The 26848-nt window shown below is 41.5% G+C and overlaps 1 long non-coding RNA gene across 2 annotated transcripts; it reads left to right on the top strand.

Moving 5' to 3' along the window:
* The first annotated feature begins 10788 nt into the window (after nt 1-10788).
* Nucleotides 10789-25176, top strand: LOC138152622 (uncharacterized). Of its 2 annotated transcripts, none has more exons than XR_011166151.1 (4): nt 10789-11000; nt 11811-11919; nt 16399-16479; nt 24473-25176. It is a non-coding gene; the product is annotated as an uncharacterized lncRNA (long non-coding RNA). The 2 variants fall into 2 exon arrangements; XR_011166152.1 differs by having other exon boundaries at nt 11814-11919.
* Nucleotides 25177-26848: the final 1672 nt, after the last annotated feature.

Consider the following 26848-nt stretch of genomic DNA (forward strand, 5'->3'; position numbering starts at 1 on the left):
TAAATATATATATATATATATATATATATATATATATATATATATATATATATATACTATTTTACATGTAGTTGGGAAATAAGATATACAGGTACTGGGGCACAGAGACCTACTATGCCCTACTAGAAAATTCGAAAGGGGTATGGGAGAAAATATGGGAGAGAGCAGATTGGAGGAGGGAATATCCTGTGGGACTGCCATTTTGGGGTGGTGGGTAGGGGAAAAATGGAGAGAAAATTTGTAACTTAAAATCTGGCAGAAATGAATGATGTAAATCAGAAAAAAAAAGTAGTATTAACAAAAAAAAGTATCAGGCCACAATGTAGAGTTGGTTTATGTAAATGTTGCTTGAACAAGGCAAGGGCAAAGCTTCAATTCCTGATTCCATTTCCGGTATTGGCCCCAAGATACAGACTTGGGCTTTTGGTCTGTTTTTTTTTTCTTTTTTAGTGATAGATTCAGGCAGTGGATTGCCTGGGCCCCGACTCAAGCCATGGTAACCTTGGAGGCAGAAATACAGATTGGATGTTACAATCAGCCCAGCAGGGAAGCCCTGAGGAGTCAGACTGCTAGTTGCAAATCCAAGGAGTTTTGGATTTAGAGCTTGGGAGGACTGTACTATATAGGAACTGAGTTAAGTTGTGAACATACTCCATTTCTCCTCCTCAAAGGCTGAAGTGTATTATGCCTGCCACATGTTAGAGGGAAAGTTCTAAATTTGTACTTGCCATACCTTTGAAATATTCCTTTGTAAAAGCTAATCTGTTAAGTAGTTAAAAGGAACTGAGGTCCATGGAACTGCCTCCAAAATTGAAGGGATATAATCGGTGGGGTTCAGGCAGTAGGAGCCAGGATAGTCATTGTTATATTGGGAGTTTGTCTAGGGTAAAATTAGGCTTTCACATTTGTAGGGACCCCTAGAGAAATTATCTGCCTGAAATTTTTTATTTTAGATACTCCAGACTTCAGAGACCCTAGAAAAAAATTAGCCAAAAAAAGTTGATTTGTACATTCAAAACCCTGGTACACATTGCTTTAAATATACTTTGTATTTGCTAACTATTTACATGCTGTTTTCCTCCCAGGTAATATAAGTTCATTGAGGGTAGGGACTGTTTTGTTTTTGTCTTTGTATCTCTAGCACCTATCCTAATGCCTCAGCACAAAATAGACATTTAATAAATATTTGTTGAATTGAATTAAAATCACCTTTGGAAAATTGTTCTAAAAAATGCCTAAAACTTAGAATATCCAAGTATATTTCATGTCTAGAATTCATTTGACTTGTTGTTCAGTCATGTGTGATTTTGTGACCCCATTTGTGGTTTTCTAGGCAAAGATCCTGGAATAGTTTGCCATTTACTTCTCTAGCTCATTTTACAAATAAGGAACTGAGGAAAACAGAGTTAATTAAGTTGCCTAGGATCACACAGCTACTAAATGTTTGAGGTCAGATTGGAATTTAGGTCTTCATGATTCCAGGCCAAACACTCTATCTACTGTGCCACTTAGCTGCCCCACTTACTTGATTAAAGAAAACACCCATTCCTATAATAGAAAAAGAAGTAAGAAGAGAGCAAAATCTACATAGGAGAAAAATACAGAAAAACTGAAAATAGGGCATTATTACTAAATAAAAATCAGTTAAGTGATTTTGACCTTTAAAAAATTTTTTTGTTAGAATTAAAGTTCTGAACTCTCTCCTTCACTCTCCACCCTGCATTAGAGAAGGCCACCATTTGACGCAATTTCTGCAGGAACTCTATGCACAACAGTGCTTAGAATTCAAGAAATCTAAAGAACTCCTGAGAAATTTGCATTTTCATCTTTTCTTAGATAGCCATTATAGAGCATACTGAGTATAACAGGGTATATTTCACTGTAGCTCCGCAGAAACAGTGAGCCCATCAAAGATCTTTTATATACAGCTTTCTCTTGGCCAGTTCTCTGAAACATATGCGTTTCACCTCTTTTGCTTTGGCTTGTTTGCGCAACAGTGTTTAGAATTCAAGTAATTCAAAGAACTCCTGAGAAATTCACATTTTCATCTTTTCTCAGATAACCACTGTAGAGCATAATGAGTATACTGGTTATATTTCACTGTAACTCTGCAGAAACAGTGAACACATAGAAGATCTTTTATATGTATACAGCTTTCTCTTGGCTAGTTCTGTGAAATGCATGCATTACATCTCTTTTGCTTTAGCTTATTTGAGTTTAAATTGAATAATTAGGTTTGCTTCCATTGAAGTCAATGGGAGCAGATGAAAAGGCATTTTGTAAAAGGAGTACAAGCAAATGGTGAGGATGCTACGGAGAAATGTGGAGGACTGCAAGAACTCTATGCAAAACAGTGCTTAGTATTCAAGTAATACAAAGAACTCCTGAGAAATTTGCCTTCTCATCTTTTCCTAGATGCCCATTGTAGAGCATATTGCGTATACAGGGTATATTTCACTGTAACTCTGCAGAAACTGTGAGCACATAGAAGATCTTTGACATAAAGCTTTCTCTCAATGATTTCTCAGAAATGCATGCATTCCATCTCTTTTGCTTTGGCTTATTTTAGATTAAATTGAATATTTAGGTTTTCTCCCATTGAAGGCAATGGGAGCAGATGAAAACGCATTTTGGAAATGTAGTAAAAGCAAATAGTCAGGACACTAAAGAGAAAAGTGAAGGCTGGCAGGAACTCTATGTATAACAGTGCTTAAGATTCAAGTAATCAAAAGAACTCCTGAGAAATTCACGTTTTCATCTTTTTCTACAATGCCATTGAAGAGCACACTGAGTAGACAGGGTATATTTCAGTGTAACTCTGCAAAAATATTGAGCACATTGAAGACCTTTGACATATAGCTTTCTCTTGGCTGTCCCTCAGCAGCACATGCATTACATCTCTTTTGCTTTGGCTTATTTTAGATTAAATAGAATATTTATGTTTTCTCCCATTGAAGCAAAGGGAAGCAGATGAAAATGCATTTTGTAAATGGAGTAAAACCAAATGGTCAAGACATTAACAAGAATTGTGGAGGTCTGCAGGAACTCTTCGCACAACAGTGCTTATATTCCAAGTAATCCAAAGATCTCCTGAGAAATTCGCATTTTCATCTTTTACTACAGTTTAATTGTAGAGTATACTGTGTACACAGGATATATTTAATTGTAACTCTGTAGAAACACTGAGCACATCGAAGATCTTTGACATAATGCTTTCTCTTGGCTATTCCTCAGAAACGCATGCATTACATCTCTTTTTCTATGGCTTGTTTTAGATTAATATGAATATTTATGTTACATACTTTTGTAGCCAATGGGAACAGATGAAAAAACATTTTGTAAACAGAGTAAAAGTAAATAGTCAGGACTCTATTGAGAAATGTGGAGGGCTGCAGGAAATCTATGCACAATAGTGCTTAGAATTAATGCAATCGAAACAACTCCTGAGAAATTGGCCTTTTTAACTTTTCCTAGGTGTGCATTGTAGAGCATACTGAGTATACAGGGTATATTTCACTGTAACTCTGCAAAAATATTGAGCACATTGAAGACCTTTGACATATAGCTTTCTCTTGGCTGTCCCTCAGCAGCACATGCATTACATCTCTTTTGCTTTGGCTTATTTTAGATTAAATTGAATATTTAGCTTTCCTCCCATAGAAGCCAATGGGAGCAGATCAAAATGTATTTTGTAAATGGAGTAAAAGCATATGGTCAGGACTCTAATGAAAAATGTGGAGGGCTGCAAGAACCCTATGCATAACAGTGCTTAGAATTCAAGTAATCCAAAGAACTGAGAAAATCACGATTTCATCTTTTCCTAGATGGCCGTTGAGGGTGTATTTCAGTGTAACTCTGCAGAAATAGTGAGCGCATCGAAGACTTTTGACATGCATCTCTTTCTTCACTATTTCTCAGAAACGCATGCATTACATCCCTTTTGCTTTGGTTTATGTTAGAATATTTTGAATACTTAAGTTTTCTCCCTTTGAAGCTAAGGGGAGCAGTTGAACACACATTTTGTAAACAGAGTAAAAGAAAGTGTTCAGAACTTTAATGAAAAATGTGGAGGGCTGCAGGAACTCTATGCACAACAGTGCTTAGAATTCAAGTAATCCAAATAACTCTTGAGAAATTCGCATTTTCATCTTTTTCTTCAGTGAAATTTTAGACCATACTGATTATACAGGGTATATTTCACTGTAACTCTGCAGAAACAGTGAGCACATTGAAGATTTTTGACATACTGCTTTATCTATGCTATTTCTTGAGAACACATGCATTACATCTCTTTTGCTTAGGCTTACTTTAGATTAAATTGAATAATTTTGTTTTATCCCTTTGAAGTCAATGGGAGCAGATGAAAACACATTGTACAAACATGTATGTAAATGCTAGCTAGTATGATTAATAAAATTTCATAGCAGTAAATGCTAGCTAGTATGATTAATAAAATTTCATAGCAGTGACTGGCTCTAACAGTAATGGAATTTAAAGATCCCCCTGTATTGGCTTGGTTTTTGGACTGATTGTGTTAAAACCCAGAGCCTGTGAATCCCACTTGTGGGATGGACTTGTTGACAGGAAAAGAGAGGGTTGAACTGGAAGGAGCTGATGACATGAATTTAGAGAGGCACAAGCAGAGAGAGAGGCAGAAGAATTTTTTAGAAGCAGCATCGTGGAGGCAGAGAGACAGAGAGGATTGCTGAGAGCCAGTTCTAACTGGGCAGGAATTTTGAGCTGCCAAAGACTGAGGAGACATGGCTGTTATGCTGGTATTTTGTCTGTCTGTTTTGATGTTGTTTTGCCAGATTTGTCCACTGGTGAAGGACAGTCCTGTTGTTGCAGAGGTCCTGGAACCTTGCTGCTGGTTCAGGGGTCCAGGGACTGGACATAATACATATACATAATACACTTAGCACATTGCCTAGCACAGAGTAGGCAGTATGTAAATGCTAGGCAGTATTATTAATAAAAATGCATAGTACATTGACTGGCACATAATAGGGACAATACATGCTAGCTAGTATTATGTCTAATATATATAAAGCTCTATTGCCTAGCACAAAGTAGGCAGTATGTAAAAGCTAGCTAATATTATTAATATAAGTGCTTAGCAGTGACTGGCACGTAGTAGGATTTATAAATGCTAGGTAGTATTATGGTTAAAATACATAAAGCACTTAGCACATTGCCTAGCTCAATGTAGGCATCATGTAAATGCTAGCTCATATTATGAACAAAAGTGCTTAGAACAGTGATTTGCACATAGTAGGGGCTATAAAAGCTAGATAGTATTATTGTTAATATACATAAAGTACTATTATCATTGCCTAGCACAAGGTAGGTAGTAAGTAGCATTAAATGCTAGCCAGTATCATTAATAAATGTGCTTGGCCATGACAGGTACATAGCAGGGGTTATAAATGCTAGCTATAATTTTGGTTAATATACATAAAGCATTATTTGCATTTCCTAGCACAAAGTAGGAAGTATGTAACTGCTAGCTAACATTATTAATAAAAATGCTTAGCAAAGCAATGACTGGCACATAGTAGGGGTTATAAATGCTAGGTAGTATTAGAGTTAATATACATAAAGCACTTAACACATTGACCAGCACAGAGTAGGCAATATGTAAATGCTAGCTAGTTTTATTAATGAAAGTGCATAGCAGTGACTGGCACATAGTAGGCGTTATAAATGCTAGCTAGTATTATATTTAATATGCATGAAGCACTTAGCATATTGCCTAGCACAGAGTAGGCAGTTACGCACTGCCTAGTATTATTAATAAAAGTGCATAACAGTGACTGGCACATAGTAGGGGTTATAAATGGTAGCTAGTATTTTGGTTAATATACATAAAGAACTATGAACATTGCCCAGCACAGAGTGGGCAGAATGTAAATGCTAGCTAGTATCATTAATAAAAGTGCTTAGCGGTGACTGGCACATAGAAGGCAGTATGTAAATGCTAGCTACAATTATTATTATTATTTTTTCAAATGATTTATTAACTTCTAATCCATATCATTCACCTACTCCAGATTTTGAGTTACAAATTTTCTCCCCATTCTTCCCCCACCCACCACCCCAAAATAGCAGTCCCACAGGACATCCACTCCTCCAATCTGCTCTCTCCCACATCCTCTCCCACACCCCCTTCGACTTTTCCAGTGGTTCTCTATGCTCCAGTGCCTGTACATCCCATTTCCCAATTACATGTAAAATAGTATTAATAATATATATATATATATATATATATATACATATATATATATTTGAATATTTGATTTTAAAACGTTGAATTCCAGATTCACTCCCCTCCTCCCTTTGTCACCCACCCCCACTGGGAAGATAAGCAGCTCAGTACAGGTTGTACGTGTTTGGCTAATGCAAAACAATTACCTAGTAGATATATTGTAAAAGACTGACTATATTTCCCTCCCTCCCATCCCACCTCCCACCTGCTCCACCCTCCGCTTTGATTACTTCCCTTTTCAAAAGTGGATGCCTCCAACATCCCTCCCCCCCATACCCTCCTTCCCCCCCATCATCCCTGCTCCGATCCCCCCCCCCTCTCTCCTGGAGGGTGAAATACCCTAGTTAGTGTGTATTTCACTCCATCCTCAAGCCAAATTCAATGGTAATAAGGTTGACCCATTCCCCTCTGCCTTCCTATTCTTCCCCTCCATTGCAACCAATTTCCTTTGCCCCTTCTATATGAGATAGTTTACCCCATTCTGTCTCTCCCCATCTCCTCTCATTATATTCCTCTCTCACGTCTTAATTTCACCTTTTAAGTATAATCCCTTCCTGTTAAATTGGTCCTGTGCCCTCTATCTATGTATACCTGTAAACATACATACACACATTCACATATGTATTCATATGCCCATATACCCTCATATATACATATATATATATATATATTTCTATTCCCTTCAACTACTGAGAAAAGTTTCATAAGTTACAATTATTGTTTTTTCATGTAGGAATGTTAATAGTTCAACTTTGATAAGTTCCTTATGATTTCTTTTCCCTGTTTACCTTCTCATGCTTCTCTTGCTTCTTGTATCTGAATGTCAAATTTTCTATTCAACTCTGGTTTTTTTTTTCAGAAAGAATGCTTGAAAGTCCTCTATTCTACTGAATGACCATATTTTCCCCCGAAATATGATACTCAGTTTTGCTGGGTAGGTGACTCTTGGTTTTAATCCCAGCTCCTTTGACCTCTGGAATATCATATTCCAAGCCCTTCGATCCCTCAGTGCAGAAGATGCCAGATCCTGGGTTATCCTGATTGTGTTTCCACAATATTCAAATTGTTTCTTCCTGGATGCTTGTAATATTCTCTCCTTAATCTGGGAATGCTGGAACCTGGCTATAATATTCCTAGGAGTTTTCTTTTTGGGATCTTTTTCAGGAGGTGATCGGTGGATTCTTTCAACCTCTATTTTGCCCTCTGGTTCTAAAACATCACGGAAGTTTTCTTTGAGAACTTCCTGGAGGATGATTTCTAGGATCTTACTTTGATCATGGCTTTCAGGTAGTCCAATAATTTTTAAATTCTCTCTCCTGGATCTATTTTCCAGGTCAGTGGTTTTTCCCATGAGATATTTCACATTGTCTTCTATTCTTTCATTTGTTTGAATCTGTTTAACAGCATCTTGATTTCTCATAAAGTCCTTAGTTTCCATTTGCTCCAATCTGATTCTAAAGCAATGATTCTCCTCAGTGAGCTTTTGAGATTCTTTTTCCATTTGGCAATTTCAGGTTTTTAAGGCATTCTTCTCCTCATTTCCTTTTTGAGCCTTTTTTGCCATTTGAGTTAGTCTGTTTTTTAAGGTGTGATTTTCCTCAATCAGGCTGTTGGCTCTCATTTTGTAATTTTCTTGCATTGTTCTCATTTCTCTTCCCAATTTTTCCTCCACTTCTCTTATCTGCTTCTTCAGGTCCTCTATGGCCTGTAGCCAGCTCTTATTTTCCTTTGAAGCTTTTGGTGCAGGAGTTCTGACTTCACTGTCTTCCTCCTGTTCCATGCTTTGCTCCTTTTTGTCCCCAAAATAGGAGTCTAATTTTGGAATCTTCTGTCTGCTTTGTTTCCTTTGCCTGGTCATGTCACCCCTCAGTCACTTGACCCTGGGCTTTTTCCACAGTAGGACTCTGCCACCAGACAGTGGAGCTTTTGTCCCAAATGCTGGGGTTTTCTCAGCTGCTGGAGGTATTAATGGGTGCTCTCTCTGAGGTCTCCACATGCTCTGGCAAGCTGGACACACACCCCAGGACCTCCACCCTAGACTGCAATCCAGATTCAAGCAGGTTAAAGCAAGAGGGATTACCCTTCAGACTGGTGCTTGGTCCCCCTACAGTCTGAAGGCCAGGAGCTTAAGCTGCCATGTGGCGCTGGCTGGCTGGGCCAGTGGCTCAGCGGCTTCTCGCCCTTCCATGCACTCCCACTTACTGGGTCCCAAAGTCCAGACTGCTCTGACCTCTCACTTTGTCCTTCACATCTATGTGTTGATAAATCTGGAAACAGCCATATCTGCTGCTGATCTGAAGTCCTTCCAGCTGGCTGCTGGTCAGGCCCACCCTGGGGCTAAAGCCTCACCCTGGGGTTAAAGCCTCACCGTGGGGCTGGACTCAGCTCCCAGAGCACTGCACTGACCCATCCCTACCAGCCTGCCGGCTGTCCTCAGCAGGAGGTCAGCTTCCCGTGTCATCCCATGGGCTTTGCAGCTCCAAAGTTTGTTTAGAGTCCCCCCTTCACATGGATTGGGGAAGGTGGAAGCCGGAGCAGCAGGGAGGTCCTGCTTCTACTCCACCATCCAGACTCCAGCTAGTATTATTATTAAAAGTGCTTTTCAATGACTGTGCTTAGCACAGTGATAGGCACATACTAGAGGTTAAAATGCGAGCTAGTATTATGGTTAATATACATAAAGAACTTAACACATTTCCAAGCACAGAGCAGAAGTACATAAATGCTAGCCAATGTTATTAATAAAAGTGATTAGCACAATGACTGGCACACAGTAGAGGCTATAAGTGCTAACTAGTATTATGGTTAATATACATAAAGTACATAGCACATTGCCCACCACAGAGTAGACAATATGTAAATGCTAGCTAATATTATAAATAAAAGTGCTTAGCAGTGACTGGAGTATAGTAGAGGTTATAAATGGTAGGTTGTGTTATGGTATATATATATATATATGGCACTATACGCATTGCCTAGGACAGATTAGGCAGGATGTAAATGCTAGCTCATATTATTAATAAAAGTGCTTTGCAATGTGTGGCACATAGTAGGGGTTATAAATGCTAGCTACTATTATAGTTAATACACATAAATCACTTAGCACAAATCACATTGCCCAGCACAGAGTAGGCAGTATGTAAATGCTACCTAATATTAATAATAAATATGCTTAGCAGTGATTGGCATATAGTAAGGGTTATAAATGATAGCTAGTATTATGTTTAATATACATAAAGCACTATGCATATTTAATAAGCACAGAGTAGTCAGTGTATAACTGCTAGTTAGTATTATTAATAAAAGTGCTCAGCAACGACTAGCACATAGTAGAGTTTATAAATGCTAGTTAGTTTTAGGGTTAATATACATAAAGCACTTAGCACATTGCCCAGCACAGTGTAGGCAGTGTGTAAATGCTACGTAGTATTATTAATAAAATAATACTACGTAGTATTGCTTAGTACAATGACTGGTACATAATAGATACAATACATGCTAGCTACTATTATGTTTAATATACATAAAGCACTTAACACATTGCCTAGCACAGAGTAGACAGTATATAAATGCTAGCTAGCATGATTAATAAAAGTGCTTGGTAGTGACTGGAACATAGTAGGGGTTACAAATGCTAGCTAATATTATGGTTAATATACATAAAGCACTGTGCACATTGCCTAGCATAGAGTAGGCAGTATGTAAGTGCTGATCATTGGTTTTATCAGGTTACTGATAAAGAGAGCAATTTTGGAGCCAGATCACAAAGGGTTGAGAAATGAACAGGAGGTAATACACTGGAGATGTGTGTTTTTAGGAGTTTGGTTGTGAACAGTAGAAAAACTCTAGTTTGATAGCTTGAGGAGATGGAGAGAGCAAATGAAATTTTTGGTTTGTTTTTAAAGGATCAGGGAGAACTGTATGTGTGGAGCCAGTGCACAGGGAAGGAATGATGCGGCAAGGTCCTAGCCTAAAGAAAATGAAGTGGGAGTGGGATGGGATCAAGGACATGGGGGTCTGTGCTGGCACTGGAAAAAGAAAGGCTACCCTTTCACTGTTGGCAGGAGTGAAAGAAGGAGCAGAGAAGGATCCACTGGGGAGAAGGGTTTTTGAGTTGGGAAGCAGAGGGGAAGTGGGAGCTCATAAGAGAGACTTTTGGGGCAGCTACATGGCCCAGTGAATGTACTGGTCCTGGAGTCAGGAGGATTTGAGTTCAAATCTGGTCTCAGTCACTTGACTAGCTTACTCCTTGTAATCTAACACTTACTAGCTGTGGGACCTTGGGCAAGTCACTTAACCCCAATTGCTTTGCCTTCCCCTCTCAAAAAAAAAAGAGACTTGAATTTTTTATTAGTGAAATAGGAGAAGGCTAGTCCTCTGCTGGGAAAGAACAGTGAAGTAAGGGGTAGGTGGTGGTATTTTCTCTGGCTGGACCCCCTGTCTGGAATTCTCTCCCTCCTCATCTCCTCAATCTCCTGGCTTACCTGTCCAAAATCCCACCTTCTCCAGGGAGAGGGGAGGATTTGGTTGGTGCAACAGCTGCAGCAAGGAGCATGATAGAGTTAATTGGGATAAGGATCATAGGATAAAAGACAAAGAATTTCCATGTAGCAGTCTGGGCCCAGTTGAACTCAGGTCATATAAATTGTTAGGGGACTCCCTCTATTGGTGTTCATCACTATGAGTGGGACCAAAGAAGGCAGATGTGGGTCACCCCAAGTTGGAGTCTGACAAGGTAAGAGCAGCAGAAGGACATGGGATTACAGGATTCATGGGGAGTAAACAGTGTATGACTGATCAAAACTATGAAAGGAGTAAAAGGAGGTCAGAAAAGGCTCTATGGATTCTAAAGAACAGGCTTAGGAAAGATGAGACAGAGGGCGAGATGGAAGGGTAGGAGACTGTGATCAGAGCTCAGGATTATAGAGGCAGAATCATTATGGGGAAAGGTAAGATCAAGGGGATCTCTGTGTGGGGTGGAGGTCAATATATGGAGAGTCCAGTGTGTTTGGAACATGGTAACATATCTGTGAAAGTCCCAGAATATGAGAGCAAGGGGTGAGAGGCTGTAATGAGAATGTAAATTTTAAAGATCTTCCCTGCCCCTAGGCTAAAGTGCACCTGAAGCCTGGGGAGGGAGGCTTGTTTTTCAGTAGATACTTCTTGATTGGCCAGTGAGTCAATAAGGTTGTTACATTCTCTGAGCCAGGAGAAGGCTATATAAGCCCTGATGTGTAGCTTTGTTTTGGGACTCACTTTGAGAAGTGTTCTGTGATTTGATCTGAATTCTGGGAAGCCGTTGTTGAGAGTCCCCCGGCTTTGAAAAACCCAGATGTGGAAACCCAGATGTTGACTGGGTATGGATGTAATGGCTGCACAGTTTGGAAAGCTGTCTACTTGATCTGTTTCTGTCTTGATAATTCTGCCTGTATACTTTGAAGTTCGGGGTGCTAACCTATTTCCCCTGAACAAGGTAAACGATATATGGTCTGACTGATTAAAGTAAGCTTGTTAACCCATTTTGAGTTGCTTTCCTTTAACAAAGCAGATCCAAGAACCTGTGTGAGCAGCCACCCTAGGAACTCCAGGGTGCTTGCTTCTACAGAGGTAGAGCAGAACATGAGGAGCTGTGTCACTCATCTTCCCCTTCCTAGGTATGTAAAATGGGTGTGCAGTATGTTGATGAGAACAAACCCCCAAATCTGAAATGGTTTTAGAAAGAAATTTGTGAGGTCTTTTGGTAGAGGAGAGAGATCCAGAAAGAAGGGGTGACTCCCTCCCCCAAGTTCTGGAAGATTTACATTATATAGGACTTTGACAAAGGTTTATGCACATGAGTCACATGTAAAGCATCTGACCAAGCTATCATGTAGAGTCACGTGTGAATCACATGGATTTCAGTTAAGCAATTTCACTGAGAGGGCAGCTGGAAAACCAGGGAGATTGAGACAGATACGAGTAGATGTAAATCTTTAGTTTGAATGAGGCTAGAACACAACAGGAAGCCAAAACACAAGCTTGGGTGGAGCACAAACAAGAATGCTTTGGGGGATCCAGGACCTCAGGGATCCCCCAAATCCTCTTAGTCATCTCCAGCATTCCTAGAGAGTTATTGAGGTCAGAAAACATTCTGGTGCAAGCAGTCTGTAAGCACATAAAGTGGAATTTATACAGTATAATTATTCATTTTCTGAACAATATAATCAAGCATTCTTTCTACAAGTGCAAGATCATAAAGGGCTTGCTCTACTCAGGAGAAAGGGCTCTCTATTCGATAAGAACTACTAGGAACACTGGGGAGCATTTTGGCCCTAAATGGGCTTAGACTAGCACGTTATATCCTATACCACAGTAAATTTCAATAGATACATCAGTCCATCAATAAACACTAAGGAAATATCTGCCACATGCTAGGCCCTTGCTATGTGCTAAAGACAGCCCCTGACTTCAAGGAGCTCACAGTCTAATGGGAGAGGACAACCATGTACCATCAAGTGAAATACAGACTAAATTGAAAATCAACAAGAAAGAAGGCACTTCCACATTAATGGGGATCAAGAAAGGCTTTTCCTGGAGAAGGTAGCATTTTAGCTGGAACTTGAAGGAGGCCAAGGAAGTCAGGAAGTGAGGATGAAGAAAGAGAGCATTTCAGGCACGGGGGATAGGCAGGGGAAAGGCCTAGAGTCTGACATGGGGTATCATTGGATCAAGTGTGTGTGTGGGGGGGAGGGGCGAGGCTAGGTGGCACAGTGAATAGAGCACCTTCTCTGGAGTCAGGAAGACCTGAGTTCAAATTCGGCCACAGACACTTAACACTTACTAGCCTTGTGACCTTGGGCAAGTCACTTAACCCTAATTGCCCTGCCTTCCCCCCTCCCAAAAGCCAAAAAGTCAAAAAAAAAAAAAGAGTATGGGAGGGGAGTGAGGTGTAAGAAGATTGGAAAGGTGGGGGAGGGGCAAGCCGTGAAGGGCTTTGAATACAGGACTTTATATTTGACCTTGGCATTGATAGGGAGCCGATGAAGCCTACTGAGTGGGGGTGGAAAGGGTGTCATGGTCAGATCTGCTCTTCAGGAAAATCCCTTTGATAGCTGAGTGGAAAATGACTGAATGGGGTGGGGTGGGGGGAAACTTGAGTCAGGCAGCCTCCCCAGCAGGCTATTTTAATAATCCAGGCATGAGGAGAGGCGGACCTGCACCAGGGTGGGGGCAGGGTCAGAGGAGGGAAGGGGAACATTTCAAGAGGTAACAGATGGAATATAGGTGGGGTGAGGCATTAAGGACAGCTAGGTTTTGAGCCTGGTTGACTGGAAGTATGGTGGTGCCCTCAGTGATAATAGGAAAGTTTCAAAGAGGGGAAGATTTGTGTAGAAAGATGATGAGTTCTGTTTTGGGTATTCTGAGTTAGAAATATCTACAGGACATCTATTTGGAGATGTCTGAAAGGCAGTTAGAGATTCAGGGTTGGAGATCAGCAGAGAGGTTGGGACTGCATAAATAGACCTGAGAAGCATAGAGATGGTGATTGAATCAATGGGGGTTGATAAGATCACCAAGTGACTAGGCCAAAGAGAAGAATGCCGAGGCCAGATAAGTAACATGTCTAAATGGCTAAATCATGACTACTGTGTCCCTAACCGATCCCACTGATAAATGGATAATCATGAAAATATTTTGGGGCAAGATAGATGGTACTATATTTCACAATTTTGCCAATGGGGGGGAAAGTTATTTGTTTTTAATATGATATATATTTTGCAAAATTCCTTCCCTAAGGGGGGAATAATGAACTAAAGAAGGAATAGAGGTGGGGACAGCTAGGTGGTGCTGCAGTGAATAGAGTACTAGCCCTGGAGTCAGAAGGACCTGAGTTCAAATCCAGCCTCTGACATTTAACACTAGCTGTGTGGCCTTGGACAAGTCACTTAACCCCAATTGCCCTGCCTTCCTCCCTCCAAAAAAAAGAAGGAATAGAGAAGACCACAAACAGATCATAGATTTAGAACTGAAAGGGACCTTACAGGCTTCTCACTCCAACCCTCTCATTTTACAAGTAATGAAACTAAGACTAGGAGAGGTTAGGTGACTTGCCCAGGGTCACACAGATGCTAGGGGGCTAAAGTGGAATTTGAACCTAGATCTTCCTGACTACCCTCCAGTACCTGAGGGTATACCACAAATTTGAATTACATAAAATTGGAAAGATTTTGCATGAACAAAATCAAGGTGACAAAAATAAAATAAGGAAAATGTAATTGGGAGAAAAATCTTTAAATTCTTTAATAAAAGTCTGTTGTTCAAGATTTACGTGGATTTGGGGCAGCCAGGTGGCTCAGCGAGTAAGAGCACCAGCTCCAGTGTCGGGATGACCTGGATCAAATCCGGGCTCAGATACTCAGCACCACACCCAGAAATAACTGGCCATGTAACCTTGAGCAAGTTACTTAACCCCGATTGCTTTATTAAAAAAAAAAAAAAGATTTATGTGGATTTAACATAAATATGTAAGACTGAGATCTATTGCCTAATGGATAAGTAATCAAAAGAGGTGAACAAACAACTCTCAAATTGCCCACTATGAATAACCATATAAAAGAATGAGCTAAAGCAGTCACAATATGTGAGAGTGAGGAACAGAAATCCAAACAAGTCTGAGGTTTCATTTAACACCAAACAAAATGCTAAAGATAACCAAAAATGGAAACGCATTATTGGGGAATCTGTGAATTATTCCAACCTTTCTGAAAAGCAATTTGGAATTAGGTTTTTTTTTTTAAATGTGACTAAGAAAAGTGTCCATTTACATTGATCCAGAAACCTCATTTCCCAAAGACACCATTTCCATATGCAACAAAACCAATTATAGCAAGACTTTGGGAGTAAGTAGAGGCCTGCAAAGAAAGCCAACCAGCTCACCAGTCTTCCTTTGTGACAGAGATTTAAAGAGGAATAAAAACATTTCAGCAAAAACAGCTGACATGAGTTGGGTCTGAAAGTGTCTGTGATATGCCATGAGCCTAGTTTTCCACTTTGGCAAAGAGGACAGGGAAGAAAATTTTCTCAGTTGTTCTCTAGGACCAAGCTTGGATTCACTCAGTATTCAATTTCATTTTTTTTTCTTTCTATTGATGTTGTTGTAGTCATTGTATGTAACTTTTTCAAATCTCTTGTTTATTTCATTCTACATTCACACAAGTCTTCCCAGGCACTTCTGAATTCTATTCATTTCCAATGAAATCAGGGTCAGGGTTATTCCAGCACATTCATGTCCCACAATTTGGTCCTTCCTCAGCTGATGGGCCAATTACCAGTTCTTTGTTACTACAAAAAGTGTTGCTATGAATATTTTGGAGTGGATGGGGCTTTTTCCCCATTTGCATTTCTTGGGGTATGAGCCTAGCAGTGGGATCTCTGGGTCCAAGGTCTATGGACATTTTTGTCACTTTCTTTGCATAATTCCAAATTGCTTTCCAGAAGGGTTAGACCAATGCACAGCTAGCTCATTTCAAGATGATGTATTAGTATGTCTGCTTTCCAACAGCCCCTCCAGGGGGCTCTGTCTTTTGTTTTCTTTCACAATTTGTTGGATATGGGCTGAATTCCCAGTTAATTAGTTAATTACTGTATGATCACCTGTCATTAGGAAGTGTCCTTCTACTTGCTAATATTGGCTGACCTTGGGGCAAATTCCCTCTTCTCTGGGTCTCACTTTCCTTGCCTGTAAAATGGACTGGGTGGCTTCTCTGGTCCGTTCTAGCACCAACTCCTATATATGTTCTCCTTATCAGGGGAATTGAACTTGAGCTCCAGCAATTAAAAAATGCTTAGGACACTCAAGTGTTTCTTCCAAAATGGTTTCGGAATCAGTGGCTCTGGAGACAGGGCTTGGGTTCAAATCCTGCCTCTATTGCTTCCTCCCTGTGTGAGGGCAAGTCACTTCCCATCCCTGCTGCTCAGTTTCATCCTCTGTAAAAGGAGGGAGTTAGGTTAGATGACCTTTGAGGTCCCTCCCAGCTAGAGACCAGAAGATGACAAAAGACAGGGATTGGGAAGGAAGTGGAGATCTTCTCCAAGGCTTGGAGTGATGAGGTGCACAATACCCACTGGGCTGCTGACTCTTTCTTTGCCTCTAGTTTTCGACCAGTTGGATGTGGTTTCCTATGAGGAAGTTGTGCAGCTGCCTGCATTCAAGAGGAAGACTCTGGTGCTGATAGGTATGTGAAGAGGCCTGCATTCCTCAGGCAGCAGCAACCCTGGCTTGCTCCACTGACGGCAGAGAAAGGCTCCAGTGGCATTCACTCCCAGAAAGAGGGCACCATGAGAAGGGCATGCCTTGAGTTGGGGGAAGCAGATGGGGTGGGGACAAGGGTGGGGGAAGGGGGCGTGGGCTGGTGGCAGCCTTTGGCTGGGTTCCAGAAACATGGCATCTGACCTGGCATGTGACTGGGAACAGCAACCCAACAAAGGACTCTCAAGGGAGGGAATCCTGTTAGGGGGCCGGACATGGGGCTAGGTGCTAGGGTACAAATGATGAGGGTTGGCTATTAGGTTCAGCAGGAACTCTGATCTTTATCTTAAGACCAGACCTGCTATTCAGTCTGGAAAGAATTCAACTCAAGCCTAATTGGAATCAGAGTTGTAAAAGTTTGTTATATGCCTTACAGTGGGCAAGGATCCTTAGGGGACCTGCAATCTTAAAGGGGTAGAATTAAGATTTATATAGAATCATCCATAGTAGAATCCATACCAATTATGCTAACTAGGTGATTAAGGGTGGGATTAGGGAGGAGTTAAGGTGGGGACAGTGTTTAAAGGAACATGCATCTTTAATGTAACTGCCCAGGCATATTGCCCATGATTCACTGGGAAAAAGCCCAAGGGGGGGGCTACCTGGAGGTGTGGTTTTAGGCTTGAAACGTCACTAAGTCGGCTAGTGGTCAAGGGCTGATGGAGAAGTGCCCAGTCTGCTACCTATCAGTGTCATGTTTGACAAGATTGGGAACCAAGGCTAACTGATTAGCTTAATAATTAACTGATAAGCTTAATCCAGAGCTAGGGTCCTGAAGGATTCACTGAGGCATCCAAGGAGTCAACCTAGAGAAATAGTTGCCTAAGCTGGAATGCTTATAGATACTTTAGTGAAGGATTCATAGGAATAGTTTGTTATTGTTCCAAACTGAAATAGTTGTTGCTGGTCAGTTATTGCTCTGTAGCTAGGGGCGGGAGGAGAAGGGGCAGAGTTAATGCTCTGAGACTGGGGGGGATAGTGTGATTTTATAAACTGGTTTTACAGACTGATGTTACAAAGTTTTACAAATTGAGTTTATTCCTGAATAGGCCCCTGCCCTATCCATGTACTCTGAGAAGAATGGAGGCCAGTACTCAGAGGAGGGCCAAAGAGCACAGGCCAAAGGAAAGTGCCCTTCCAAGAATATGCAAATCTACTGCTTGCTTGAAATTTCCCAGGAGAAAACTGTACTTAGGAAGATAGTTAGAAAAAGTGTATTGTTGCTTAAATCTATGGAAGAGAGTAACTTTCTTCCTGTGTCCTTTGTGTGACAGAGTTAGTGACTTGGGTTTGGGTTTTCTGGTGGTGATTTTGCCTCTGTGATTGTCTGTACAGATCGCCTAGATTGTCTTCTAGGAGCTGGACAGAAGTGTCTCTTGAATTCTTGTAGCTGATCAAGAATTAAAGTGTGTTCATAGCATTTAGAGTTGAAGTTTCTGATGTGATATTAAAAAAACATGGAAAAAGGTTCAGGTTATTTAAAGGGGTTAAGCTTTTTAAAACTGAGTTTTGGGATCTGTAGGGATCCATCTTTTTTCAGCTGTGACCATCTTCTGCCAGTGTGGGCTCACCAAGACCAGGTAGTTCTATATGGGAAAAGTGAAGGCATTTAACAAAATTTCTGATCTCCTTGTGGATGGAACACTACAGGTGGCACAGTGGAAATGTTTGTAAGTAGTCTGTTAAGGGTGGCAAATGATTACCAGATTTTTCAACAACACCAAGCTGAGGGAGTAAAAGCTGGATGTCAGAATTGGGATTCCAAAGATCTTGGCAGAAGTATTTCAAAATATTCGAGAAATATTTATTTAGTGCCTGTTATATACAGAGCCCCGTGGCAAATATAGGCACAAGATCCTCAAAGGAGAAGGAGGAAGAAGGCTATTATTTCAGTCTTGCTCAAGGTTCTGACATCTTTCAAAGATATTCTCTATGCTGTTGTCACAACTCGTTCCAGTTCTGCTTACTTTGCTCTGCATTGGTTCAGAGGCAGCTAGGTGGCCCCATAGGGCACTGGGCCTGGAATCAAGAAGTTGTTCAACTCTTTCATGACCCCATGAACACACCAGTCCCTTCTGTCCTTCCACTATCTCCCCAAGTCTCTCCAAGTTCATGTTCATTGTCTCCATGACACTATCTGTCCATCTCATCCTCTTTCTTTTGCCTTCAATCTTTCCCTACATCAGGGTCTTTTCCTGCAAGTCCCATCTTCTCATTACGTGACCAAAGTATTTAAGCTTCAGCTTAAATTTTATTTTTTGCTTTTTTGGGGGGGAGGAGGGCAAATGGGGTTAAGTGACTTGCCCAAGGTCACATGGCTAGTTTTCTGAGGTCAGATTTGAACTCAGGTCCTCCTGACTCTAGGGCCGGTGACCAATTCACTGTGCCACCTAGCCACCCCTTCAGCTTAAATTTTACTTTCCAGTGAATAGCAAGAGTTAATTTATTAATTGATTGAATTAAAGTCTTCTACAGCACAATTTGATAGGGTCAGTTCTGTGGAGTTCAGATTTCCTCATAGTCCAGCTCTCATAGCCACACATTGCTCCTGGAAAAACCATAGCTTTGACTAAGCAGACCTTTACTGGCAAGGTGATGGCTCTACTTTTCAGTATGCTGTCCAGATTCCCCATAGCTTTCCTTCTGAGGAGCAAGTGTCTTTTAATTTCATGGCCACAGTCACCATCTGCAGTGATCTTTGAGCCTGATAATATAAAATCTGACATGGCTTCTGATGGGGTGCTGCTAGGTTTACTGGTCAGGGCAGCAGCTATAAGCTGATCCTGTTCTTTGTTTCTGGCCCTTGCCTTATGGTCTTTTTCCTCTGCCAGTGTTAGGTCTCTATTATTAAAGACTCCAAAAGCTGCCTCTAACAATTCATTCTGAGGTATTTGGGGTCCCATAGCCAATTTCCCAAATTTCCACCGTATATCTGGGGCGGACTGATGAATAAAATACATGGAAAGGATGGTTGTCCCCTCAGGAGAGTTAGGATCCAAGTTAGTAAAGCATTTTATGGCTTCTACCAAGGAAAAGGGCTGGGTTCTCATCAGCACCCTGGGTAATTACCCTGAGGCGGTCATAATTCACAGCCTTTTTGAACCCTATTTTCATCTCTTCCACCAGACAAACTATCAGATGATCTCTTTTCTCCCAGTCTGAAGTTGCTTGATAATTCCACCCAGGATCTGCCACTGGGACAGCTGTGGCTCCCAGAGGGTACCTGGTGAGGAGATAGCCATATCATCTCCAAACTTCTGGGCTAGGTCCCAGATCCTCTTTTTCTCCTCTATAGTACAGCAAGTGGAGAAGATGATGTTAATATCTCCCCACGACAAGTCAAATTGGAGAGGAATATCCCTGAACCCTTCCATAAACTTAGTGGGGTTCTCAGAGTACCGGCCCAGCTTCTCCTTAATCTGGAAGAGGTCAGAGATCAAAAAGGAGACATGCACCCTAATCATTTCTCTGATTGAATGGGCTACTTCTCTTACAGAAGCTATTGTTGTCAGAGGTGGGGGGTCCAGTAGCATCCCTCAGGTGGAATTTGCTGCTTCCTGTAGAGGAGCCAGCATGGAGGGAGTGGACGAATCAGAGGCTGGGGGTGGAGGAGGGATATAGGAAGTTCCACAACTAGTAAGGGAAGGGCTGGGGAGAAAGGGATTCAGGGGAACCGAATTGGCTTGCATCGGTCTAGGAGACCAATGAGCAGGAGGATCTGGTAAACGCAGGGGCTGCTGGGAAATGGAGTCTGGGATTGCAGCCGACAGCGGAGGCCCAGGAAATGGAGGTTTAGGAGACCAATGAGCCAGTTGATCCGGCGGATATAGGGGAGGGATATCCTGTAAAAGTCTGCTAGCTTCCTGGTATGGGGAAGGAGCAGATGGACCTATGGGGAATCCCTCACTCTCGGGGCTGGGGCTGGGGGTCCTGAAAGAAAGGGATCGTCCAGGAGGTCGGGCTAATTCGCTTTTGCAGGGGTGAACTTAAGTAGAAGTACTCTACACTGTTTCCTTAATTCAGTGTTCTGAGAGAGAGACATAAAAAGCCTGGACATAGGGAATTTCCGTGAACTTCCCTTGTCAGGTCAGAGCAGATCCAGCTGTACTATGGTGTTATAACTTAAAGTTCCACCAACAGGCCACTTTTCCTGATCCCCCAAAGTGTACTGGGGCCATGCAGTGTTACAAAAGAATATGAGACGTTTTTTCTTGAGATCTTGAAGACCAAGTTTTTTCCAATTGCTCAAAAGACATCCTAGGGGTGAGTCTCGCGGTATGGAGGGAGACTGACCCATCCTTCCCCCTGCCCCCCCCCCCAACCAAAGAGTCACTGCAGTCTGCTTTACCCTGGCGTATATATGCATATATTTTTAGACACATAGACACTTGTCCCCCGTCCATGTGGGATGTGTCCCAGGTCTATTAAAAAACAGACCGGATTCCGGTCTGCTCCAGAACGAAACCATCCAATCAAGCCTTCCTAGGTGCTTGAATGGAGAACCCAACATACAGGACGAGAGGGAGGAGGTAAAGGAGCTTACCAGAACTCCAAGAAAGCTTGAGACCACAGATTTCTCCTGGCTAGCTCGTCAAAATGATGAGGGTTGGCTATTAGGTTCAGCAGGGACTCTGATCTTATCTTAAGACCAGAACCTGCTATTCCATCTGGAAAGAATTCAACTCAAGCCTAATTGGAGTCAGAGCTGTAAAAGTTTATTATATGCCTTACAGTGGGCAAGGATCCTTAGGGGACCTGCAAGCTTAAAGAAGACACAGGCATAGCTTTTAAAGAGTTAAAGCTATTCATTAGATGTCAATTAGGCTGACCAATCGAGAAGAGGGTGGGATTAGGGAGGAGTTAAGGTGGGGCCGATGTTTAAAGGGGCATGCAAGCTTTATGTAACTGCGCAATGGTAGTACCCATGATTCACTGGAAAAAAGCCCACTGACCGTGTCCATATCGGAAGAGCGGGGGGGGGGGGGGGGGGGGGGGGGGGGGGGGGGGGGGGGGGGGGGGGGGGGGGGGCTACCTGGAGATGTGGTGTTAGGCTTGAAATGTTACTAAGTCAGCGAGGTCAAGGCTGACTAAGAAGTGCCCAGTCTGCCACCCATCAGTGTCATGCTTGACAGGATTGATGTCTGGGAACCAAGGTTAGGGAGGGATAATTGCTTAAGGAGTTAACCTAGAGATGGAGTATTGAAGGATTCATGGGGGTAGTGAGACACTATACAAGGGAAAGATAATAGTTGCCTAAGCTGGAATGTTTATAGATACTTTTGTGAAGGACTGATAGGTATAGCTTGTTAGTGTTCCAAGGCTGAGACAAACAATTCATGAGTTGTTGCTGGGCAGAGGGCAGGTAGGGGGAAGGGGCAGAGTTAATGTTCTGTGACTGGGGGGGTGGGTAGTGTGATTTTACAGACTGGTTTTACAAATTGCTGTTACAATTTTACAGACTGGTTTTACAAATTGATGTTACAGATATAGATCCCAAGCACCCCATCACTTCCATTTCTTCTCCCTCTATTTGCCAGGAAGAGATGGGACCAGTTGCCAAGAGATTTAATTTTTTGATGTTAAGCTTCAAACCAGCTTTTACACTCTCCTCTTTCACTCTTATCAAGAAGCTGTGACCCCTTTTCTTGGCAAACATACTGAAGTGGTTTGCCATTTCCCTCTTCTGGCACATAATGGGCTCTTAATAAATGCTTATTCCCTTTTCCCTTCTCCATTTCATCTTTTCTTGTGGAACAACATTCTAATGCCATATTTTAACTTTTCCCCAATAATCCAATTTTTTGGACACTGGAATCTTTTCCTCTGGTCTTCTTGGGCTATGGACCCAGTAGCAGTATCCCTGTCTCAGCTTACTGGCTTCTTGGGCAGCCTTCCATAGATTTCCCCAACTCTCTGTGCTTGTTTAGTCGTGAACTCTTACCCTATCAATCAATCTGAAAGGTAATTTCTTCCTTGCTTCTCTAGTGTGAGAGCTATGAAAGGATTGTTGCTTCCCCAGCAGTTTCTGTCAAATAATGAGTCCTTCCCTCAGTAACTGGCATCTTTGGGTCTGTCATATACACTAGGCCCACCAATTGGCCACTCTGCCAGTGGTTGGGGCTTTGGAGTACACTTTGAAATCTGGCACTGATCTCCACTCATTTCCTTCTTTGGGCTGTTTGGAGTACACTTTGCAGTCTGGCACTCCATTCCACTCCACTCCTTCCTTCCATTTTTCATTATTGCCCTCGAGAGTAAATAAATTTAGGTAGTATTGTTATTTTTATGTCATTAATTATATGAGCTGGACAAAATCAGAAATTTATATGGAAAAAAGTTAGAGTGAAGAGGCAGATTGGGAGGTATAAAACCAAACAATCCATAAAATATTGGTATTTATTAATAAAATTGGGAAAGGGTCATTTATTTAGAAAATTGTTTCAGAAAGGAATTGAGACCCATGTTTGTTCCTTAGTGAATTCCAACAGGTAGAGAAGGTAGCAGGCTGACCTCAGAGTGGGAAGAGAGTCCTGCCTTTCAAGTCATAGCTGGGAGGTAGCTACCTGGGGGAGTTGGGGCAGGGAATGAAATTGAATAGATTTCAACCCCCTGTCCTCCAGAGCAAAAAGAAAAAAAAAAGATAAGAAATGTCTGGAAGCTGGGAGTGGTGCATCCCACTCTACAATGGTCAAAGGACCCAAGCAGTTTTTCAAAGAAACAAATTGTTTCTTTGTAACAAAGGATGGCAGAGAAATCTAGTTCAAAATGAAAATTGTATTTTAAAAAATAACCTTACAGATGCTCTACTTAAGAAGGGATAAGTTAGAAGTTAAAACTCCTTTGAGACACTGCCTCACACCCTTTAAATTGCAAACCTAAATAAAAGTGGCAAAATACAATGCTGCTAAGGTTGAGAAACAGTTGACTTGCTGGAACAAATTTGTAAATTTTCCTGGAGAGAAATCTGGCAGAATATGATTGGGCATATACTACCTGAAAATGTCAAAAATAACAAAATATCTATATTTACTCTTTATTTTTTTTCCACTTAATGGTATTTTTTTCCAATTACCTGTATAGATAGTTTTCAACATTCACTTTTATAGTTTTTGAGTTCCAAATTTTTTCCCTACAAGACAGCAAGCAATCTGATACAGGCTGTATGTGTACAATCATATTAAACCTGTTTCCACATTAGTCATGTTGTGAAAGAAGAATCAGAACAAAAGGGAAAAACCACAAGAAAGAAAAAAAATAGTATGATTTGATCTGCATTCAGACTCCATAGTTCTTTCTCTGCATGTGGACAGCATTTTCCATCAGAAGTCTTTTGGAGTTGTTTTAAATCACTCTATTGCTGAGAAGAGCCATCAAAATTGGTCATTGCACAATGTTACTGTTACTGTGTACAATGTTCTCCTGGTTCTGCTCATTTTACCTCAGCATCAGTTCATGTAATGTGTTTACTATTCAGAGTAGCAGTATATGTAATTGCAAAAATGAAACAACCTCCATGTTCTAAGTTAATATAATGGGATACAAAATCAATTCAGAACGATAAATTTGACGATTATGATTAGTTCCCCTAATGGAGAAGACTGGGGTAGGGGGGCTGTCCTGTGGAAGAGGACAAAAGATGGAAGCCAAAAGAGCAGAAGTCCCCTCCCTTCAGAACCAAGTGGCCCATGTTCTCCCCCAGGCTGGTCAACTGGGATTCTTTTTGACTTGTTTTTAGCCATTTAATCAGAGAGGGTTGGGGAGGTTATCCAAAGAGTGTCCCCAGGAACAATGTTTCACCAAAAGTAGGAATAATGTAAGGTGGGATCCTGGCAGGGGCTGGAAAGGGTCAGCAGCACTTACAGGCCCATAGCCTGTAGAGGCAACACAATTTCATTTAATTGTTCCTTTTCTCTTCGCAGTCAGAAGCTTTGCAGCAACTGCAAAAGGATTCTGAGACTATCCACAACAGATATGAACATTATTTTGATCTTGTGCTGGTAAATAATGGTATTGATGAGAGCCTCAAGATATTGCAAGAGGCCTTTAAACAGGCACGCAGTTCCCCCCAGTGGGTTCCAGTCTCCTGGGTTTACTGAGCACATTAGCTTGCTTTTCCAGATCTTGCCCCAGCACCCAATGGCAGCACAGCTTCCACTGGTCTTCCCCTCTTCACAGTTAATCCAGGCTTGCTGCTTCTGCTCCTCACCCACCCACCAAAGATGGGTCAATCTTTGGGACTTGGCAAAGCTGCAGTCAGACCTTTCCTGCAAGAAAGACTCCCTCTCCAAGAATCTGAATAGAAATCAACTGGAAAATCACCAGGAGCTGTGTAGAAAAGGACTACAAGTCCCAGCTCTTAGGCTTCTTCTCCTGATCCTGCATGCACAGGTCTCTCCCTCCCACTGCTGCAGCTGATTCAGCTCCCTTTCTGCTTCTCTCTTGTTGTCTTGTCTCCCCAGGGAGTATAAGCTTCACCTGGTTTGCTTTGGGGAAGGGTGTCTGTCTAGTAGAGTAATACAAATGTTTATTCTTGTGCAATTTCTTTAAATGCCAAAAACAAAGAGAGGAAACTAATGTGCAGGGAAGCCTTAAGTAGCAATAAAAATGTGACTGTGCAAAAGCCTGTTTTGTCTCAAAGGCTTTCCAAAATGTTTTTTTCCTTGCCGTTATCAGTTAGGTCATTGAGCTGGAGTTTGTTTGCTGCAGCCATGTGCCCCTTGGGACCCAGAGCTCCCTCTGGGAGCATACATTCCTTTTCCCACATCTCAACCCTTGAGCCATTTCAAAGACAACAATCCATCTCTTAAGTCTGTTCTAAACATGACTTGAAGGACTTCCAACACTCCAAATCGAAGCATAGAGGCACGCCAAGCATGCTACATAAATTCATCACTACTTTTTCTTCAAAGTTAGGTCACACTCTTGGCTCCTAAAATTGGCCTTCATCCCCAGGCCACATTCATTGCTAAGTCAAGGTCCAAACTAGAAACATTTTTTTTTTTTAAGTCTGGTGATTAAAAGTTTTTTTTAAAAAGATTCTTAAAAGTTTGGTGATTAGCTCCTAGACCAATGCTTTCTTGATAATCCACTCTCTACAAGTTTACCACCTTCCTGTAGCTTTTACTATTCCCCTCCTTTTAAAGAAATTGTGACATTTATGTATCTTCTAGCCCTCATACAGGCTCCATTTCTCAAAAATCAGACAGCATCAGGTAATAATAGCATTTATATGCTCTATCCCTTCACTTGGGGAATCTCATCAGCTTCCCTGGAAGTAATTACCACCTCTGCTGCTGATTGTCCCATTTAACTTTCCTGCGTCAGTCTCTCTCCTGACTCAAATCTCCCGTCTCAATTGCCTTTCAGATATCTCCAACTAGACATCCAGTCCAGCAGACATCTGAAACTCAACATCTCCAATTGAACCCATTCTCTTCCCTCCCCCTCCCCCAAACGCTCTTCCCTTCTACCTTCCCAGTAGCTTTCCAGTCTAGGAGTCAGCTCCTCACTATCTCTCTCCCCTCCCCCCACATCCAAGCTGTTGACAAGACCTGTTGACTTTACTTTGGAAACATCTCTGACATTTTTTCCTCTGACACTGCAACCACTCTAGAACAGACCCATGTTACCCTACTCCAGTCTATCCTCCATTCAGTCACTATAATGATTTTCCTAAAATGCAGGTCCCATCATGTCACCCTCCTACTCCCCGTCATGTCCAGGATGAAATATAAAATCTGGCCTTCATTCAGAATTTCATTTCAAAATTCAAAGGCATCTCCCTCCTACCTTTCTAGTCTTCTTGTACCTTATTTTATTCATGGGCATGTACACTTTATTCCAGTGACTATAATAGACATTATATAGACATAGATATAAATACAGATTACCACACTCACTGTCCCAAAAATCTTAGTGCAGTTATAAGCTTTTTAATTCCAAAACTATGCTACAAATTTACAAAAGATGTGAAAATTTAAATTTCTTTTTGAACCATTTAGTTTTGTGAAATTTGAATAAAGAAATTTTCATTTTTAATTTTAACAAGACAGAACATCTTGTCACTATGCATTTGCCTATGCAACAGTTTCTAGACAACTTTCTGAGACCAAGCCCAGCGGGTCCTCTTGCTTGGGTGGGCCACCTCAGTCACTTGTCCTAGGACTCTTCATGACCCTGTATCGCCGTACCATGGCGATCTTGGCAAAGATACTGGAGTGCTTGACCATTTCCTTCTCCAGCTCATTTTACAGATGAGGGAACTGAGGCAAACAGGTTAAGTGGCTTGCCTAAGG

The sequence above is a fragment of the Petaurus breviceps genome, unplaced genomic scaffold (genome assembly GCF_028583685.1).
Source record: "Petaurus breviceps papuanus isolate PSGF00001 unplaced genomic scaffold, PetGlider_PUasm1.0 90925, whole genome shotgun sequence".
Lineage (NCBI taxonomy): Eukaryota > Metazoa > Chordata > Mammalia > Diprotodontia > Petauridae > Petaurus > Petaurus breviceps.